General features: G+C 39.4%; 1 protein-coding gene across 5 annotated transcripts in view; it reads right to left on the reverse strand.

Annotated features, from left to right (window-relative positions):
• Positions 1–22,992, reverse strand: part of MYOCD (myocardin) — a 101,824-nt gene that overhangs the window by 71,792 nt on the left and 7,040 nt on the right. The window lies entirely within an intron of this gene.

The following is a 22,992-nucleotide window of genomic DNA, read 5'->3' on the forward strand; positions in this document are numbered from 1 at the left end:
TGTATAACTTACAAAACGTCAGCCATGCCCAGGGCTTGCTGTCTTTGAGGGGGAGGTGGCGCAATTTGGGAAAGAGGCATTTGTAGGAAGAGGCCACTGAGCACATGGGTTACCTGAGCTGGGAAAGGCAGGAGACAAGAGGAGTGAACAGAAGAAACTGAGGCATTCTCTCATGTAGATCACTTCTTTCATCTTCCTGTTCACTTCTTTCATTTCTCCTCCATACCTCTCTGGCATTGACAGGATGAAAAGTGCTGTCTCGGGTTAGAAGTTTGTATACAAATCATCTCACTGAAACCTCCCACATATCCCACAAAGAGTGTGAATTATTATTTTGTGTCACAGCTAGTAAGGCCCAGAGGGTGTAAATAGCTCACCCAAAGCCACAGAGTTAGAAGTGAGGGAAGCAAATTTTAAACCCATGACTTTGGACTCTAAAGTTTTGGGTACAAATTCCAAATGGAACTATTTGAATGATAAAAGAGTAACTTTTGCCATGCCATACCCTGTGTTTGAAAGGAACACATTGGGGGCGGGGGATGGTCCTTTCATGAAGAATCAGGATCCACTAGAACACGAGGAACATTTCATGCTACCTCCCTTGTAGGTAACTCGACATAAGGGACCCTCAGTTCAGCATCACTGCCACAGTGTCTCCAAAGCAACAGTCACGAAGGATATCATTCTCTTTCTGGCAGCAAGGGTGACTGTTACTAACAGACATAGGTTACAAGCCCAGTTGAGTACCCAGTTAGGAGGAGGCTCCTGAATGCTCCCAGGCTCTGACGTATCACACAGAGTTGTTGCCATGGTTTTGGTGAGAAGTATTGCTTTTCTGAGGATTGCAAAACACTTTATGTTCCAAACCCATGCTCGCTCATTCCTGACAGAGTGGAAAATGTGTCTCCTTGGCTGAAATGTTCCTCTTGAGTCCAGCCCAAAGATGACATTTTTAGGAAAGTTTGAGAAGAATCCTGTGGCTGTTACTGAGTCACGATAGAGTGGAAATGGATCTTTTCTATTTAAAGAGTTCTGTGCTACTGTTTGAAATGTCACATTGCTAGGGAACGGTGGAAATGGAAAACTTTCCATTTGCCATCAACAAAGAAAGATCATTACTGAATACGAAACAATGGAGCTGAAGAGAAGCTCAGTTACCTGTCTAACCAAAGTAAGAGGTTGATGGGAATTTAATTTAAGATTACTGGCCTGAAGAAGCTCCACTCTAAAAAGAGCTGGCTCCTCTGGAGTACAGCACCTGCAATTCTAGACCTCACTCTGCTACTACATAGTTGTTACTCTAGCCAGAACCTCTCTGTATCTCAGCTTCAATATAAACCCAAAGAAGAGATTAGATTTTATTAATTAGATCAGTATTTTACCTTACTTACCCCATTTTACCTTAAGAGAGTCACCTGGGCCAAAAAATAAAAAGCAACTACCATTTCTTTTGTCTTTTTCCTGAATATAGTAGTCCAGTTGGCCTAGGGCATATTGAAACTATGTTTTAACAAACATTATAGAAAATTTTGAGGAAAACATAGTTTTCAGAAATAGAAATAAGCAAGGATATTATGTGCAAAAGCTAGACCACATTTTAATGCTGTTTTGTGCTTTGCTTTTTTACTGACAATATATTACTATTTTTTGTGTGGATGTGTATATGTAGTCTCTCATTTTTAATGGCCACAAAGTATTTCATCCAATATCTTTTAAACTAATGTCCCTTTACTGTATATTTAATTTCTTTCCTCCAGAAATGATCTGTCATTTTATACTCCCGTTAGGACTATACAATTTCACTATACACTATTAACAATAGATGATGCCAATAAAGAAGGATAAAGAGCTTTGCTAATAAGTAATAGAATATCTCATTGTATGAACCAAGCAAGTCTTCATGGATTTATTGACAATTACTAACTTTTCTTTAATGAACTGCCTGAAAACATGCTTTGCAAACTTTTCCGTTGAAATTTTTTAATTGTAGATTTGGGAGAGCTATTTATATTTCAAGCACATTAAACTTAGTCATCTATGTTGTAAATTTCCACTGATTTTTATTTTGTCATTCAATCTTGTTTGTGAAAACTTTTGGCATTTAACATTTTTATATGTAATCCATTAAAAATTTTATAATTTCTATCTTTGGTGTATACTTAGAAAATCTTCTCCATATCTAGATTATATATTCACTTAAATGTTCTTATTATACTTTTATGTTTTTAGTTTTTGCATTTAACTTTGCAATGCATCTGGAATTAATTCTGTATATAGTATTAGAAAAGACTTTAATTACTTTTTCTAACTAATTAGAAATTAGTTTTTCTAACTAACTAATTTTAAACTAATTATTCTAACAATTTTTATATTAAATAAATTTTAGATATTGTGTATATCATAAAAATATACTTATAATACATTAAATCTGTTTTTACTTTTTCCTTATATTGTGACCTAAATATTTATTTTGTTTAGTGGCAGGCTGGGTTCATACTTGACTTAAAGATACAGTTTGTAGAGTGTAGGAGTCTAATTTGGAATTCCCTGAATCTCCCAGTTACACAAACCCAGTTTAAATTCTCTAAACCAAGCTTTCTATGAAAGCTTGATTCTGAAATCAAGCTTTCAGAATGATTTACAAATAATTCCAAAGTTTCAAGGAACCAAAAAGGAGAAAGTAGCTTCTGCCCAACAGAGGCACCATGTCACATTACGATAGCATTTTAACTTGCTTAAGGGTTATGTATTTGCCTGAATGTTTACATACAACATTCATCAGATGGGAAAGTTTCATCAGATGAAATCTGAATATGAATTAATGCTGAAGGTACTGATGATTTTAGGAGAAAACAGAGTAGACAAAAGAGAAAGCAACAATGGGGAAGAGGTAGAAAGAGGAAGTAAAGAGAAAACTACTAGGAAAAAAGGTTTAATTTCTTTATTGTGAGTGTATGTGTGTGAAAGTATCTACTCCAGTGATGGCTATTAATTTATATGTATTTAATAGAAAATAAAAGATGCATTAATCCAGGGGCACACCAGTTCCTGCCCCAGGAAGTAAACAAGAGATAGGCCAAGTGTCCTGGCAGAACTCCAAATTAATAAGGCTATGCCTCTGCCCTCATCCTGAGCTGTTTCCCTGGGCCCAAGGCGGAGGTGATACTAATTCTAAAAAAAGGAAGGAAGGAAGGAAGGAAGGAAGGAAGGAAGGAAGGAAGGAAGGAGAAAAGAGAAAAGAAACCTACTTATGCATGAAAGATTTGCTCTAAGAACTTCAGAATGAATCTGGCTATTCAGCCAGAAAATAAACAATGTGTGCTCATAGTAACTAACCGTATGTCATCTTCCTCTCTTTCTTCTAATGTTCCACAAATTCTAGTCTCTCTAGCATGACTTTGCCTTGATGAGGTGGGGAGATGAAAATAACTCCCCAAATTCTACTAACTGAACTTAAGTGTCATCTTCCCCCAACACTTAAAAATAATAATACAAGGATTTCATCTCTCTGGGCTCCAGCCCCTCTACCCATTAAAGGAAAGACTAAGTTAGAATTAGGTGTTTTCAAACTTTTTTTAAAAAGCACTGGAAACATTTTTTAACTGAAATATAACATGAAAGGAAAAAATCAATTGCAAAGGGGTGAGCAATAAAAGCAGAACCTCTTATAAAATGTCAAAGCCCCTTGGAGCAGAGTTTGAAAACAATTAGATTGCATGATCTCTAAATCCCCCATGACTTATATTATTTTTATGATTTAGATGTAAAAAAAATCAAACCTCTGAGGAGATATTGCTTAGAAACAGATGGGGTGGTTTTATCCAGCAGCAGGGGCTGGGGGTGGGTTATGGTGCCATTGCACTAACATGACCCCATATTCCCAATTCATCTTGATCTTTCAACATTCCTGTTGGGAGAGTGAAGCCTCAAAAGCACAGGAGAGTCTCCGATTTCAGCGAAGGACCAAACCCAGGTCCCTTAGCAACAGCAGTGGAAGGAAGCCCACTTTAACATCAGCAAACGGTGGTGGGCTTACAGTACCTTCTTACAATGGACACTTGGATACTGTTGGAATCTTCTATGCCCTGCCTAGCAACCTGCACCCCTTGGTAACTACAGAGCAGTCATTCCATCAGGTCCATAGTACTGCTTGTAATTTCATTGCTTTATACTTTTTCCATGTTCTGCATACACAATAAGCCTTATGTCTAAATGTAAATTTTAGTAATTTAAATGTTGGACAATAAGATGCTAAATTCCAGAATTTCATAGAAAATCAATGTGAATTATATTAAAAAATATAACCTGCATCTGAATTCAATTTTGGCTTCACACATAAGCAGAATGCTTATGAGTAGTAGTTAAAAGGTCTTGATACAGGGTGCAGCCAGGGGGGCCCCCAAAAAAAAGATTTAGAAAGGTGTCCAGAATTCAAAGTGTATAGAAATATTGGAGAGACATATAAGATGTCCTCCCCCCCCCCCCCAGGGGGAAGAAACGAATGGAGCCAGGCCATTGAGAGCTGTTTTGCATAGCAACAGTTTTGCAGCTAACCTCTGGAATGATTATTTAACATATCTATAACCTTTAACTGGTTTCATAGATATGTTAAATAGCTGGGGACTCAAGATGGAACTAGCAGGGACTCAGGATGGAACTAGGAGGACTCAAGATGGAAACTAGGGGCTGTGCTCCTGAGTGAGGAGTAGCTGGGACTCAAGATGGAAACTAAGAGCTGCTCTCCTGAGTGAGAAGGGCTTGGACTCAGAATGAAACTAGGGTCTGGGCTCCGGAGTGAGAAGGCCTGTGTGGGAGCTTGGAAAAGACTGGCTCCAGGACACGAAGGGTCCCCGCTTGGCCAGATGAGAGAGAGCCATGCGGTTTCAGCAGAGTGAGGACCCCCTCTTGGTGAGGTGAAAGAGGGAGCCACGTGGTTTTGGCAGAGTGCGGATCCCCTCTTTCCCAGGTGAAAGGGAAAAACCATGCAGCTTTGCCAGAATGGAGATCCCTGCAGCCAGGTGAAGAAGAAAGCCACATGGTTTTGGTGGAGTGTGGACTCCTGCAGCTTTGGTAGAAGAGGCCCATGCAGCTTTGGGGCTGGCGCGGGGCCTGAAAAGCAACAGAGACTTTGACTGGAACTGGGTACAAAGGACTCATGCCAGTGGACCATGAGAGGGTACCACAGTACTTTGGATTAACTCGAGATCCTGCACAGTGACACAGCTGACGGTGCCAGCAGCCTGCAATACAGACGTGTGCTCTTTTCCTGATTTACGGTACCCGGAGTTGGGACAGTGGGAGAAGGGAGCGCTGTGTGGGTGTAGGTGTACAACCTAAAGGACTTTAATATTTTAGTGGTGACATTAGGCCTGAATAGCATTAAATAAACATTTTGTTTCCTTTTCACAAATCTCTGGCATTGAGAGATGTCTTTCCAATTGGCGGCGGACAGAAGGGCCCAGTAGATTTTAGTATTTTGGTTTTTTTTGGGAGGGGCCCCTGTTGTATAGCAGTTTTGGCATCCCTAGGTGGGCCAAATATTGTATTGCCCCTCCCACCTCTTGTTCGGTAACAGTCTGACACAACACATCAATGGGATGTCCCTTGAAAGTCACACAAGATTCAGGAGGCCTTTCACTAAATAGCTATGTGATCTTGGTGAGGACAATTCACTTTTTCAGGCTTCAGTTTCCTCCTTCATAAAATAAGAAAGATGAACTGCCCATCTTGCAGGCTCCTTGGAATGCTAACATTTCATGACTCTTGGCTCCATTTTTGACCCGGGTCTTTCTATGTTTCAAATTCAGACCTCTGAAAATTTTCTTAATTTCTAGAGTTGTCCCCATGAAATTACAATATTTCTTGTAATAGTTTTTAGTATTATGTTCAAAGTACTACAGTAGGTGTACAATATTGCAAAGGGCTCTAAAAGTCAGTTGTGAAGTGTAGGGTCCAAAACTGACTCTCTAAAGGAAAATGTGAACTCAACTAGTTATTATTTCCATGAATGCCACAGAAATCTTTAGAATATTTAAAATCACCAGCCCAGTCTGGTAATCATGCATTTATCAACCAATTCAGCTTCTCAAAAAGCATTTAGCAGTTCCTTGTTATTTGCTGAGGCATCTCTACATAATGAGGATGCTATGAAGCTATTTCAGGCAGGAAAAATCTAGTGGGGAGAAGACACACACACATTTGAATTAGATAAAGTGTTAGAAACACATGATTAAGGAATATAGATACATAGAAGAAGAATTGGACTTTTCATTTTAATTAAATTAAGAGCTAGGGGAAAACAGGAAAGCTGGTGTAGAGAGGAAGAAGAATGATTGTCACTGAAAGCCAGGGAAGTGAAGGTGTCCAGTCCCTGATTCCAGCTTACTTGCTTTCACATGCCAACCATATTCCTGTTGCTGAGTTCCATGAGACATATTCCTGTCTCCATAGTAAGTGCTCTTTTTTGCTTAAGATTGTTCAAAATTTCTACTATTTGATTCTCAGTTGTTTGCAAACCCAGAGGCTCTCTACTGCTCAGTGCTGAGAAGGGGCATCCAGTGGTGATGGGAAGCTATGAGCACAGCCAAGCAGAGTTTTGAGATCTATTTTAAAATCCTTACTTGCAAAGACTCCTAGGTATGGGGACTTATAGTTTGTACAGGTGGCTGAAACATACACACCAGAGACAGACACTGGCACACCCAGGAACAGGGTTAAGCATGTCATGGAAACTCTTGGATGGCTGTGTATGTGGCGTCCTCTCTATAAAGTGCCAGGTAAACACCACTAGCTCTGAACACAACACAGCATCAGCCAGCTGAAGGCTCTTCCCTCAGGAGGGTAGTAGTACCTGTGCATAATTTAGTCCTTGAACTTCTTTTTTGTTGAATCCTACCCTCGGTTTAGCTGGATCGACCTTCATGTATAAACCCTGACATCGACATTGTTGCCTTCAAGGACACTGTCAGACGCAGGCCAGGAAGAAGCTGCTAGCTAGGGGATGAACGACATCCTGGAAAGTAAAAAGCAGGACCATGATTGGAGGTTTCATGTCCCTTCCAGAGCTGAGAGTCAACATTGTGGGACACAAATTTATAGCTCAAACTCTCCTCTTCTTGCCAAAAAGACAGTCCACCCCCAAAATTCTTTTCTTGACCTGGTATTATCTGAATCTGGGGGAAAAAAAGGCCATCCTCCATATGAGTAACCTGAGCCACTCATCATTCTGATTTGTTCTTCCCTGGGGTACACAGGTATCAAGCCACCTGGTGAAGAGGAGACAGGGCCACCACTGACATAAAGCTGGGAGAATGTGGCCCGATAAGTCTCATCTATGCTGTTTCTGCCCCAGTGATGGCCACGTTTCCCAAACAAGGCTGAGAACCAGGATTATTTTTGTGTGCAGTGCTGAGGCCTGAGAACACTCTGCTCCTTGCCTTCCGAGTCCAGGTACCAATAATAACTGCTCCCTGGTCAACCATTGCCCCGTGTGCTGATGCACAGCCAGATGGTTGGAGTGACCAAGAATGACATTGGCCCAACTAGCTACCCATCTATTGCTGGCAGCAGCTAGAGAAGAGGAAGCAAAAATGATGCTCCTATCACTGAGGGAGCCCTTCATGGTTTGGAAGAAGAAGGAAGAAGGAGCCAGAGGGGAGCTGGCCTGGCCATGGTGGTCCTGCAGGTGGGCAGACCTGCATGGGAGAGGCCTGGCTGGAACAGTGTTGTTTCTTCACCCTAAGAGATGTTCTGAGTTCCCTTCCTTTAACAAGACTGAGAATCATTACCTCAGGCCAGCTCCTGGCACTGGGCATTTGGAGGATAAAAATCAGGAGAATATTGAAATCCAAAGAGCCCTAACTCAGAATCATCACACAGTTACTTCGATGGCCAGGCCTCAGGCAGGGTCTAAAGTTGTTTTAGGAAGATGTCTGTTCACACAACCACTGGAAAGCCATTCCTTCCCTAAGCACCACACTCTCAGTTTGTTGAAACATTTGAAGAAAACTAATTCACGCCTCAAAAGGAATTCTCTCTCACTCACAACACTGCCAGGTTTGTGAGCTTAGGACTTTTATATCACAATATCTCAAGTCACTAGAGGGAGAGGAATGTGGACCAGAGGGAGAAGAATGTGAACCTCAAGTGGAAATGCATTGAGGCTCACCCTGTCACGGAGGGGGGGGGGCGTGGGGGGAGTGAGGGCAGAATTCACAGTGCGCATGCTCTCTGAGAGGACAGGCGGAGAGCCAGATGGCTCCAGCCAGCTCTAGCCAGTTTAGGTGCCTGTGAGAAGCAGTACTAGGCTACGAAACCAGGGGTTCTTGAGTTCAAGTCCCAACTTTTCCGTTTATTAATCATGAAATTTCTGTAAGGGGGACGTGCTTCGGTTTTTCCATCTTGGGGGCGGGGCAACAGAGCCTCCCTTTAGGGTTGTTGTGAGGTTAAATTAGTTACACATGTTTAGAGTGTGCCCAGCGACAGAGAACTTCTGGCGTGCTCTGCCGGGCCTGCAGTCCAGGGGACAGGAAAGCGCAGGGCACCCTTTCATGACAGCTGCCCTAGGGGGTCACTCTCCAGCTGTAGAGACTTTTTCTTCCACCACAAACAGGTCCCTGAAGTACAGAACAGAAACTCAGCAACTGACATAAACAATTTCAAACAATAATCTCAGAAGACAAATCACTCCATTTGGGCATCCAGACTGCTCTCTGAGGCTTTCCCTGCTTGTTTATGTGTTCCATGGCTAAGCGCCACAAGTGAATCAAGCAGACGCGTGCGTGGCCCTGACACAAGAGGAGGGACGCTGGGGAGAAGAACCTGCTGTCTGACAGGCTTTCCTTGAAAGCTACTGCTGGGGAGGTCTGAGAAAAGGGACTCCGAGCGATGCTTCCTTGTGTCTCAGCTGTTCACTGAGAGAGGTCAGGAGACTTGGGGCCCAGAGATTCAAGTTCCAGTTCTGCTCTGCCATGTGTGTGTGTGTGTGTGTGTGTGTGTGTGTGTGTGTAGGGGGGGAGGTGGATTTTGGCAGGTCATTAACCCTTTCCGAACATTGGTTGTTCATCCCTATAAGGAGTATATCTTTGTAAGGTACTGTTATACCTAAACGGGTAATTGCAAAGATCAAACCCATACTCCTTTAGCAGTGATACATTGCTACACAAATATTAATGAAGTTAATGTAGGTACCCAGTAAATAATTGGATGGGAATTGGAAGTAAAAGGGAATTAGAACTTGAAACTAAGGATATATTTTATGAGGGCAAGGAAAAGAAATTGCCCCCAAATTAAGGGGAAAATTTTCTTTCCACATTGCGCTAGTCCTTAAATATCAATCAAGTTCTCTTGAGAATCAGTTAAGCCCATGTGCTATGATAGTATTTAGAGCACACATTAACTTTTATGATTGTAACACAAATGCATGCTCATTATACAAAATTTGGAAAGTGGGCAAAAGTTTCAGGGTGGAAAATGAAACTAATGGTAATTCAAGTCTGTAGGGATGACCAACACCTGCTAATACTTTGCCTTCTTTCTTCCAACACACAAACATGTACATGTATATAAAAATATCTACTGTACAATTTCTCAAGAATTTGGATTGTATTACATATGGAATTTTAGAAACTCCTTTTTGCATTGTAAACATAGTTTCATCTCATTAGATATTCTTTGAAAGTACCAGTTAATGGTACTTTCAAAAAAGTGCATGTTATATTACATTTTCAATGTATTCATTCTCCTTTTGTCAAACATTTTGTTATCCCTTCAATTTTTCTGTAGTATATATAAGACTACAAAGGACATATTTCTTTGACTCTTCATGTAATTATATATGTGTGTATGTATGTGTATAGATAATAGACATGTATATGTATTATGCATTATACACTCACAGTGTTCTATGTACTATTATTGTATTACCATTTAATATATCTTACTATTGTATATATAAATACTTTATATTATATATATGTGCATATACCTATGAAAGTATATACATTTCATTAATATACTGTACCTTTAAATTTTGGGAAAATAGTTAATGCACATATGTTAAAAATTTTTTGAAATGTTAGAAAATAATCTTGGCCTTCTTTTTTTTAACCAGGTTTTGAAGTAACGAAACATAACATGAAAAAATATTTTCCATTTCTGGGGCACTCAGCAGTATCAGGTTCTAATGTATGTGTTAAGACCAGACCCTCTGCAGAGGCTGGCATTCCATTAAGCCAAAGGCTCCCTTGCAAAGCCTAACCCTCAGTTAGGTCTCCTCTCCCAGTCAACACTGTGTTGACCTGGATGAATTTTTACCTGTCCTTCTAATCTGCTTCCTTCAATCTTAAAGCCAGTGTGGATGGTTACAATGTGCAAAGAAAGCTAAAAGCAGAAGGACCATTTTGTGAGAGAGCCCCTGGTTTGAAAGCCAGGCATCTGCACTTTGCAACCATTGTGACTCCCTGGATACAAATTCCTCAGAGGGATTATGTAAAAAATTTGATTCTGGAATCCCAGAGTCCAGAGTTCTGGTGCTAAATCTTGGACAAATTTCTTAATGCTTCTGACCCTCAGTCTCCTCATCTGTATAACCAGCTTTATAATCTCAGAGTCTGTGTGAAAATAAAAGCACATTAAATGATATAATTTATTTTATTTTATTTTTTGGTGAGGAGAGTTTAATGTACCATAAAAGTAAAATGTGTTAAAGCACCAGGGACATACAGGGAGGAACTGAATTGTCTGACATCAGGGCAAGAGCTGGAGGGGCAGCTTTCTCTCAGATAGAAGTTCTGGCAGAGGCCATTGTTCCTTTGCTGAGCCCTCCCCCACAGAGCCACCAGACAGGCACTGTATCTGAGTCTCCGTCAACCTGGCTCACACTGTTTGCTCCACACCAGTGATTCCCTGAGGCCCAACCCCACCCATCCAAGCTGTTTCCAGTGGCTTTTCCATACAAATGGCCTGTCCTCGCTCACATTGCAGACTTTCTTAAAATCTCTCAAATAAGCAGCATCTGGCCTTGACAGGCCCCATACCACTTGCTAAGTGGCCCCAGGCCTGGCACTCACGGAAGCCAGCCTTGGTTTGAAGCTTGGCCTCTTCCCAGCATGTCTAAGCCTAGCACAAGTAGTAGCCATCTCCAGATCACTTTATAGATCATGCCAGTTGGCTCCAGGCATGGGTGGTGGCACGGGTGGTGGCTGGGCTTGGCTTATACCTCTAGGAAGGCTCCAGAGCCAGCTCAACCAGGGACAGATTTAGACTACACTGAAGCACCCACACAACTACCAACACTAGCAACACACTCAAGGGGTGGACTCCGCAGGCACCAGAGCCTCGCACTGAAGCCAGTCCTGCTCTGTGGGGTGGGCCCCTGCACAGCATGTCTCCATGGTGGTCTTGGCCGATTCTCATAGCTGATTGGCCTGGAGGGTAAATTTCTTCCATGGAGGTGCCAACAGCAGTCAATGCTTAACTATAACAGGAGGATGTACATAGCCCATGTCAGGGGAGCACACCTGGAGCACGCAGATCAGGACACCAGGGAGACTGTGCCACTGAGCCCCACAGGACACCCACTACATAAGACTGCACTACCAACTCCAGGAGATGTAGCAGCTCTACCTATTACACAGACACAAACAGAAGGAAGCAGCCAAAATGAGGAGACAAATATTTCCCAAATAACAGAACAAAACATCAGAAAAGAACCAAATAAAATGGTGACAATCTCCTAGATGCAAAGTTCAAAACATTGGTTATGAGGATCCCCAATGAACTGAAGTGAACAGTAGATAAATTTAGAGAGAACTTCAACAAAGAGCTAGGAAACAGAAAAGTGGAGATAGAAATAAAAAAACAGTCAGAAATGAAGAAGGCAACAACTGAAAGGAAGGATACATTATTATAGGGGATTGAGAGTGGAGTAGATGAAGTAGAGGATCAAATCAGAGATTTGGAAGACAAGGAAGCAGAAAACATCCAAATCAGAAGAGCAAAAAGAAATAAGAATCCAAAAAATGAGGATTGTTTAAAAAGCTTCTGGGACAAATTCAAATGTAACAACATTCACACCATGAAAGTATTAGAAAGAGAAGAGAGAAAGCAAGAAATTAACAACCTATATGAAAAAATAATGACAGAAAAACGTCTCTAATCTGGTGACAGAAATAGACGTGTCCAGGAAGCACAGAGAGTCCCAAATAAGATGAACCCAGAGAGGACCACACAAAGACATATCATAATTAAAATGCCAAAGGTGAAAGACAAAAAGAGAATTGTAAAAGCAGCAAGAGAAAAGCTGTTAGTTATATACAAGGGGACTCCTATTAGACTGTCAGCTGATTTCTCAACAGAAATTTTGCAGACTAGAAGAGACTGGCATGGAATATTCAAAATGATGAAAGCAAGGACATACAACCAAAATTACTCAGCAAAGCTATCATTTATTTTTTAAAGATTTTATTTATTTATTTATGGATTGAGGGGAATGGAGGCAAAAAGAGAAGGAGAGAAACATGAATATGTGATTGCCTCTCACATACCCCTTACTGGGGACATGGCTTGCCACCCAGGCATGTGCCCTGACTGGGAATCAAACCAGTGACCTGGCTAGTTCACAGGCTAGTTCACAGGCTAGTTCACAAACTAGTTCACAGGCTAGTGCTCAATTCACTGAGCTACACCACCCAGGGAAAAGCTATCATTTAGAATTGAAAGACAGATAAAGAACTTCCCAGACAAGAAAAAGCTAAAGAAGTTCACCACCAGGAAACTGGTATTTCACGAATTGCTAAATAGTCTTCTTTAAAAAGGAAAAGAAAAGACCAAAGATGTGAATAATAAAATGGCAATAAATGCATAGCTATCAACAATTATTTTAAGTGCAAATGGATTAAATGCTTCGATCAGCAGATATGTGGTGGCTGAATGGACAAAAATAAATAAGACCTTTACATCTGTTGCCTACAAGAGACTCACTAGATTGAAAGATACACACAGACTGAAAGGTAAGTAATGGAGAAAAATATTTCTTGAAAACAAAAACAAAGAAACAAAAGCTGGGGTAGCAATATTTATACCAGCCAAAAGAAATTTTAAAATAAAGTCTATAACAAGAGACAAAGAAGGACTGGCAATTTCACTTATGGATGTCTATCTGAAGAAACCCAAAACACTAAATTAAGAAGACATACATATTTATATGTTCACTACAGCATTATTTATAAAAGCCAAGATATGGAAGCAACCTGTGTCCATCAGTAGGTGAATAGGTGAATGGACAAAGAAGAAATGGTGTGTGTGTGCGTGTGTGTATACATATATATATGTATACACACACAGAAATATGACTCAGCTATAAAGGGGAATGAAATGTTGCCATGTGAAACAACATGGGTGGACCAAGAGAGTGCTATGCTGAGTGAAGTGGGTCAGGCAGAGAAAGACAAATGTCATATGATTTCACTTCTATGTGGAATCCTAAAAAACAACAACATCAAATTAACCAACAAAACAGAATAGAAACAGACTCATGGATACAAAGAACATTTTGATGTTTGCCACATGGGAGGGGGCTTGGGAGGATGGGGAAAGAAGCTTAAAAGATTATGAAGTACAAATCTGGAGTTACAGAATAGCCATGGAGATGTAAAGAACAGCAGGGGGATTATAATCCCCCTATAGTATTCAATCAATATAATACTAATCAATAGTATTATAATAACTATATATGGTGTCAGATGGGTATTAGATTTATTGGGGTGATTATTTCATGAGTCATATAAATGTCTAACCACTGGGTTGTATACCTGAAACTAATATATTGTATGTCACCTATAATTGAAAAATTAAAAAAATTTTTAAATGAAAAAAAAAAGGTTATTATTTAGCAGACTGCTCTAGTAGCTGTTTGATCCCCAACCTTTGTTTCTTCTGGAGAGAGTTTCCCCCTTAATTTTAGTTTTAGACAGAACAGTATTTTCAATTATACGGGAGGGGGTTAGGGTTTCTCAGTAGAGCCTCAAAAACAGTCATGAGCCTTTGCTGAGCATCACAGCCTCCAGTAACCTTGCAGGGGTCCAGACAAGGCCGGGGCTTGCTCTCCACGAAAATGCACGAAGACCTGAGCTGGACACCCCTCCTCTATGGTGGATGAAAGTAGTAAAAATTTCTTCCTCAAACATTTTTTTTCAAAGGGAGAGAATAAGTGATAATATGTATGTAAATCACTTTATTGAAATACTATAAATTCTGTCATGACAATAACTATGCTCTTCACTCAAACATATCCTGAGGAAAAAGAAATGGGAAAAGCTTGCAGCAAATCTTAAGGGATAATAATGAGAGGCTGGTTGTTACTGCTGTCGTTAATTTAGAAACATACCAGCATGATATTTTATAATAACTTTTAAATTATTAAAATATTATAAATTAATATTCCGTAACATACTAAAATAAATATAATAATTAGTGTATAATTATACTAACCTTTAAATAAAGTTACTACCATTTATGGAGTACATAAGCCCATCGAGCACTATGTCAAACACTTTTATGTGCCTTTTCCTAAAGTCTCACAAAACTTCCCCAGAGAGGTACGTTTGTTTCTACGTTTACAAATGGAGAAGTAGAGGTTTGAGAGTTTGAAGAATATGTATGTTCAAATTTATACAACAGAAAGGGTGGAGCCAGGATTTGATTCCAGGTCAGCCAGACTACAGCCTCTATCACAATATATATATTTAAATTTTCCAACATAAGTTAATATTAGGGCCCATGGGTTTTCAGTCTCAGCTGAAGAGCAAGTTTTCTTGGTTGTAGTCTGAAGGTGAGCATGCTCTCAAATTGGTGGGAATAACAACTTAACCGTCCCAGGTGTTCAGCCAACTCAGATTAAGTTGTTCTTCAGAGAAGGTGTCTTTCATCCTCTATTTCTTCAGGACAAAAGTGAACAAGTGATGGTCACTGGTATCTGGTTTATTACCAAAGTTACTCCTGTTTATTAAAGAAGGTAATAAGAGACACTGAATAAACAGTCAAAATAAAGAATAAATGAGAAAGAATATAAGAAAAATTTCAGAGACTTCCGCCAAGATGGAGACGTAGGTGGAGGAACCACCTTGCCTCTGTGCACAACCAAATCTAAGAACAACTATTTTTAACAGCAGTCACAACCAAGCCACACGGAAAATCAACAATACGGAGTCCAAAGGACAACTAGATACTCAGCTGGACCGGTACGAGGAGCGAAGCCAGCAGCGGAACAGGTTAGCAAGAAAAAATTCCCGGGTGGTGCGGGTGAGCGCACAAGCAGCCGAAAGCGCGCTGATCGTGAGCGAGCTAGCTACGGGAGTGCACAGGGAAGAGGCGCGGTGGGTCGGTCGGTAGGTCGCGCATTTACGTGCGGAGAAACCAGTGAGAAGGGAAGCCTGCGCGGGGCAGCAGCCTCGCACAATTCCGATGGGATAAACAAGCCCGAGGCGTGCGGTGTGACTGGATGGGCTGGGCTAGCGGAGAGGACCGCCATTGCTCCCTCTCTGACCACGCCCCCACACACAGCGTCACAAACCAGTGACCTGGGTCTCCCCGTCCTGGTAAACAACTAAGGCTTTGCTCCGCTTACTTAACAGCACGAATAGACCAAAAATGGCTCTAGGACAACTCAGAGCCCCAGAACCGATAGATCTAAGTGATGAAGAAATAGCCAGTCTTTCAGATGCACAGTTCAAAACACTGGTTATCAGGATCCTTACAGAACTGGTTGATTTTAGTCACAAATTAGAGAAACATATGGAAGCTAAACGAATTGAAATGAATCGTAATACAAAGGAAACCAATAGTAATGGAAAGAAAATTGGGACTCAAACCAAGGGAGTGGACCAGAAGGAAGAAAAAAATGATCAAACAGAAAAGAAGGAAGAAATAAGAATTCAGAAAAATGAGGAGAAGCTTAGGAACATCCAGGACATCTTTAAACATTCCAACATCCGAATTATAGGGGTACCAGAAGGGGGAAAGGCACAGCCACCAGTGGAAAACTTATTTGAACAAATAATAAAGGAGAATTTCCCCAAGCTGGCAAAGGAAATAGACTTCCAGGAAATCCAGGAAGCTCAGAGAGACCCAAAGAAGTTGGACCCAAGAAGGAACACACCAAGGCACATCATCATTACATTAGCCAAGATTAAAATGAAGGAGAGAATCCTAGAAGCAGCAAGAGCTAAGGGGACAGTCACCTACAAAGGAGTCCCCATCAGACTGTCAGCAGATTTCTCAAAAGAGACCTTACAGGCAAGAAGGGGCTGGAAAGAAGTATTCCAAGTCATGAAAACCAAAGATCTACAACCAAGATTGCTCTACCCAGCAAAGTTTTCATTTAGAATGGAAGGACAGATAAAAGTGCTTCTCAGATAAGACCAAATTCAAGGAGTTCATCATCACCAAGTCCTTATTATATGAAATGTTAAAGGGACTTACCTAAGAAAAAGAATATAAAAAAGATGAACAGTGAAAGGACAGCAAACTCACAGTTATTAAGAACCACACCTAAAACAAAAGCAAACTAAGAGGACAGCTAGATCAGGAGCAGAACCATAGAAATGAAGATCTCATGGAGGGTTAGCAACAGGGGAGTGGGAGGAGGGGAAGGGGGGAGAAGGTACAGAAAATAAGTAGCATAGACAGTAGATTGAAAATAGATAGGGGGGAGGGTAAGAATAGCAGGGGAAATACAGAATCTAAAGAATTTGAGACACGTGTTCATGAACTAAAGGGGGAAATGGTGAGGGAGGGGTGTGCAGGGTGGAGGGGAATGGAGGGGGAAATAGAGCAACTGTAATGGCATAATCAATAAAAAAAGTTAAAAAAAAAGAAAAATTTCAAATTATTCATAATCTCACTACAAATGCAACTTTCCAGGCTTTTAAAAATATGTTAATACTTTTGGCATGTTCATGGTATGTTTTCATCTCTAACTTGTTGAGTTTTAAAACTTTCTTTTCTTTCTTTCTTTCTTTCTTTCTTTCTTTCTTTCTTTCTTTCTTTCTTCTCCTCTCTCTCTTTCTTTCTTTTTTTCTTTTTCTTCTTTCTCCTGCCTTATGGTCGAGATATTAATCTATTTAGAAATTTACTGGCATTTCTGTGTGTGTTGAAAGAGGGTGATAAATTTAAAATTCTATTCCAATAAGTTTGAAATATGTAATCAAATTAACCTCAGGCTTCCTATCTCCTAAATCCTCATTTAAATTTTTGTCCATGTGATTAGACTTACAGAAGTATATTTTCTGCTACTGTCATAATGTCAATTTCGCTTCTTTTTAGAGATATTTAAGACATTTCATAAGTACCTATACATTCTTAATTTAAAAGACTCAAATAGTAAAGATAGGTTCTTGCTCTCTTCCCATTCTGACCATCATTGTGTGCAATTTGACTTAGATTATTGAATGCTTTTTTCTGTGTATTTATGTCTAAATAATTTTTAATTATAAATGTAATTCTGTTGCCTGTTTTACAACCTGCTTTAAAAAATTAATTGCATGTCTTGGAGATCTTCCCATGTGAGTTCATATAATATTTTATCAATTTTCTTATGCTTTGAATTATATTTCATAAAATGAGTGTATCATAATTTAACCAACCACACCATATTGCTGAATGTTTACGTTGTCTCCACCTTCTACTTGTTAGCCTTATAAACTATGATGCAAAGAGAATCCCTGTGTATACAATTAGTTCTTTAGAGTAGATGCATTGAACTTTCTTGATTGTTGGTGAGGCTCATTTGAAATTCAGTGGAAACTGTCAGACTGTATCCTTTACACCTTACAGATGTGCTGGTCCACAGGATGCACGTGCCTATTTCTCCACAGTTGTCCAATACTTGATGCTGTGAATATTTTAAATTTTTGTAACCTGATGTTTGAAAATAAGGGTATCTTGCTCTTTTTTTAAAAAGATTTTATTTATTTAATTTATCTTTAGAGGGGAAAGGAAGGAGAGAATGAGAGAAATATCAATGTATGGTTGCTTCTCGTGTGTCCCTTGATGGGAACTGGCCTGCAACCCAGGCATGTGCCCTGACTGGGAATCGAACCATGGTTGTTAGGTTCAAAGGCCTGTGCTCAATCCACTGAGCTACACCAGCCAGGGTGGGTATCTTGCTCTTTTAATTTGCATTTTCTTGAATGTTAATAAGTTGAGTATATTTCATGGGTTTATTAACTATTTTTCTTTTTTGAGTTATATTTCTCTTAGGTTATATACTTTTAATCTTATTGTTTATAGAATTCCTTGTAATAACTTTGGCATTCTCACTGCAAGTATTTTCTTTTGATCTATTGTTAGTCTTTTAAATTTTTTTGGTGATTTTTTTTCCATGTAACATTTTAAACTTTGTAAGTGACCAAATATGCCAATTTTTATTTCTACTCTGATGTTGGTGACAGGCTGGGTGACCAATGTTGGTGATGTGTTTGTCCCACTCCAAGATTATAAAGTTGTTCTCTGGCTTCTTCTAATATTTTATAGATTTCCTTGGCTCTTTAATCCATATAGAATTTATTTTAAGATATATTAAAAAATAGCTAAATTCATTTATTTCATAATAGATAATAAAGTTCCCCCCAAATCTTTTATCACATACTTAATTACTATTTGAACAGCCACCATTATTATTAAAGTTGAATAATTAGAGATTAGATTCATACATGTACACATAAAACTATGTATATATATGTATACACATGCACAAAATTCTGATTCACTGATAATATTTGCCTGTTATACTCCTAAAAGTAATTACTAGGGATTTTTTTTTTACTTTTCAGCTTTATTGAGGCATGATTGACAAAACTGTAATGTATTTAAACTTTACAATATGACAATTAGAATTTGTTACCATGGAGTTCATTAGCACACCCATGACCCATATATTTACTTTTTTGGGAGGCAAGGGTGAGAACAGTTAAGTTGTAGTCTCTTAGCAAATTTTAATGCTTCACCATGCTAGCAACTATAGTATCCACATTCCACATTTGATCCTCTTATAACTGACAGTGTGTACCCTTTTACTGACCTCTCCCTATTTCCTCCACCCTCCAGGCTTTGGCAACCATGTTCTACTCTCTGTTAATAGATGCAGCAGGGTGGGACAGAAGTTTACAGATTTTTGCATGAAGAAATAATACAATAATTAATAAATAGTAATATAAGAATAAACTCTGCTTGCTCACAACTGTAAACCTACTTTTGCCCCAATATGTATTTCTCGAATAGCTATATTTAGTGTCTTTGAGCAAGTCTACTTTTACAATTGTTAATTTTCAAAAATTTCTTGAATATTTTTCTCAAATAAACTGAGATTGAAATAATCAAATTTCAATAAAAATCTTAGGATTTGGGAGAGATGACATGTACAATTTATAGACTAATTTATAGTAGAAAAAGTGTCTTGATAAATCACTATTTAGGAAATCAAGCCCAATAATGTCAATGGGGTGTATGCCTGGAGTCGTAGTTCAGAATGAGGTATATCAGACCCAGTGGGCCTGGTGTGTGTAAGTGAGGGGTGAGGCAAGGGTGCGAGCCAGGGGCTTTCGGTTGCCATAGAGGTGGTCACAAATGGGATCAGATCTGGCCTCTGCCATTTATTGGTTATGGTACTCTGACCAAGTTGTTTACCATCTTACATCTTTGAGCCTCAGCTTCTTCATCTATGAAAAGGGGATCATCATAGCACTTTAGTGAGGATTAAATGAAAGAGTAAAAGTGCCACAAGATAATAGGTTCTCAAGAACTCCTACTTCTATTCATCTCTCCTTTCATGAATCATCAGTCATATCTGGTCACAGGTGGTCCCCACATAGCAGATGACACACAAGTTTTCAAAGTTATCAGGTAATCATGGCTCCTTTTCCTTTATGACTGAAAAGGTGTGAAAAGCTCATCAAATATCAGTTACCATTGGATAAGTACCCAAGGTGACTTTGAGCTAGTTCTGTTATAGGAGCAAGAGTTCATTGCCATATGGAAATAGAATCATTGTTAAGCTTTGTACATTGTTAGTACTCCAGAAATACTAGCTACCATAATGGATTATAAAGATTTATATTCATTAACCCCACACTTAGAAGTTTACTCTAAACAATGAACATTCTAAAATTCTATAAAATAATCCAGAGGAAGAACAAGATAATGTGCATAAGGATTCTCATATTAATGTTATTTTTAATATAAAAATTATAATGGGCTGAATTTTCCAACACAAGTGGGAGAGATTTAGTAAGTTACTATATACTCACTCAGTGGACTTTAGTAGTTTTTAAAACAAGAATTAGTTGGGACTACGCAGCTTTCCATTCTCCCTCTTGCTATATGGCTTAGGAAGCAGGAGAGACTTTGCCTGGAAGAAAAGGGATGAAAGGATTCTTGCTGGTGGGCCATAAGAAGGTGCCACATGGCTTTGGATTGACTAGAGATCACAGTGGCGATGCAGCTGATGATGCTGAGAACTGAGGGAGGCCTGCCAGCCGAGCATGGAATACTGGGAAGAACTAGGGGCTACCTGAGCCATGCGCTTCTATTTCTTTTCCTGAGACACTGTACCCTGGACTGGGCAAAGGGGGGAAGGAAGGACTGTGTGCATTTGTGGGTATTCTAAGGGATTTTGGGATCTCAATGAAGACATTAAGTCATTACTCTTAAGTTTGTATTATCTTTTGAATAAATAATTCCTTTCCTTTTCATAAAAAAAATAAGCAAAACAAGAGTTATGCTGCTATGTAGTCAGCTTGAAAAAGTCCTTACAATATTTTGCTAACTGATAAAAAGGCTGAGTGTAAATTTATGCATACACTCAGATATAACCTTGTAAAAATTTTTATGCATCTGGACAAATATCTCTACAAAATAGTAGAAATATTTAAAGCATTGAGAATATTATTGTTCAATCAATTAATGTTGAATAGTATTTTCTGAATTTTGCCTGTTCTGAAGCCTTACACTGCCCTGTCAGGAGCTTGAGACCCGAAAAGTTCCATGTGGAACTTTATCTCAGATTGAGAACCCAGCTTGATCAGTCCTGAGAGAACAAAGCTGAATGGCTACCTGAAGGGAGAGGGTTTCTGGAATTAGGAAAGCCAGGACAGCTTATGGGCCAGTCATTTCACCTTGGGGACTGTTTGTCTATATTTTGTGAGAAAAAACTGATTATTTTTTGTACAGCTAAGAGGCTAAGGGGAAAGAGATGCAGACTGAAGGGTGGAAAACTTACATGGTAATTCAAATTGGTACACCAAACAAGAGGTGCTAAGCAAGACATACTAAGTATTTGAGAAGTTGCGTATTTACTCATTATTGCTACACATCCTATGAAATGGCTAAGTTCCTATACATGAGGGAACCCAATAAATACCTTTTACGATATTACTGCGGCTTAATCCACTGCTTCCACTGCTAAGAATGCTATGGTTTTTCTAATGACCTAAGGTTGTGAAATACAGCAAATGTCACCCGGAGTGACTGAAGTGATAAGGGAAGTGCTCTACTAGTGTCTATAAGGAAATGGGAGATTTCATCTTCTCTCAACCAATAGGAGACAAGAAATTTCTTTTTTTCTCTGGTTCTGGAGGACACCTTCTTGGGCCTTGTAAAAATAAAAGTCAAGAATCACCCTTATTTATTCTAAATTTCAGAAAGTAAGCAATACATTTTACTTAAAAAAAACTTGGAGACCCTGGTATTTTATCTAAGAATAATGATTGAAGTCTGATTAAGTCATGCTTGGCTTAAGTAGCTATTCCGGATGATCTCAGAATAGAAGTTAGTGCAAATTATTGACTTAAAAAAGAAACAAACACTACCTGCTTAATAAAATTGAGAAGCAAAGTACTAAAATTGTAAGGCTTCAAAACTACCATTTGGCTAAAGGTTTTTGCTTTTTAAAATTCTCCTTATGTCCACACAAACCTTTTAACTACTCCATGCTTCTCTCTCACGCAGTTATCATGCTATGTGGGGAACAGGGACTGTTTTCTGTAAAAGAAACCCTTGATGACTCTCAAAGTTCTTTCCCTCACAGATGGCATGAATCACTTTATCATTATGAAAACAAAGGCCTAGGGAGCTGAAGTGACTTCCCCAAGGTCATGGGGTAACCGGGGTGTGAGGAGTTCTCGCTGGAGATCAGGAAAGAGACCCGGCAGGCAGGTGCCTGTGAAACACACTTGCTGGCTCCTCCTTCCTGATCTGAATGGAGATGCAAGCTAAATAGCTGGTCATCATCTCATGACCAGTAAGTTCTTGCTGATGAGATGGGAACAAGAGAGATGAACGAGCACTTCATCTCTTGCTCAGGTTGGGCTTTTGTGAAGTATGTGAAGCTCTAGCTGGGCTCTAGCACTGCTGCTTCTGCCATGTACTTCTGCTAGTCTCCGATCTAATCTTCTTAATCAGAATTCCCACAGTTTGGTTTAATCCAATTTAACAAAATTCTATTATATATTATAGCAGATAAAAGATGAGCGTCACTCTTTCCGGTCTTAGAAAACAATATTTTTTTTGTACCTCAGGTACACAAAAGGAGATTAGTTGTAATTCTTGGTTCATGCGGCACTGCCACACAATCATCACTGGTCCGTGAATGAAGATTTTGTAATTAACTTGCCCCTACCGCTCTAGAGGTACCTATTGTACTTGTCTGAGTTTTGTATTTCTATTCACTGATTTCTTTTGGGGGGCTATAGTTTTAATGCCTACACATGTATCAAAAATATGTTGTTTACTGTTTTTCAGTATTCTTTGGGCACAGGATAAAATGTGCCCAAAGTTAAGTTTAACTTAACTTAACTCTAAGTTAAGATTAACTTAACACATATTAAATCATGCCTTCTCTCTGTCAATCACCAGTAAAGAAGAACAAATAAACAAAAGTCCCTACCCTCATGGAATAACAAATAAAATGTCTATTATGCCCAGTAATGGTCGGAGCTA

The sequence above is a fragment of the Artibeus jamaicensis genome, unplaced genomic scaffold (genome assembly GCF_021234435.1).
Source record: "Artibeus jamaicensis isolate MK-2021 breed Jamaican fruit bat unplaced genomic scaffold, CSHL_Jam_final contig_781, whole genome shotgun sequence".
In the NCBI taxonomy this organism is placed as follows: domain Eukaryota; kingdom Metazoa; phylum Chordata; class Mammalia; order Chiroptera; family Phyllostomidae; genus Artibeus; species Artibeus jamaicensis.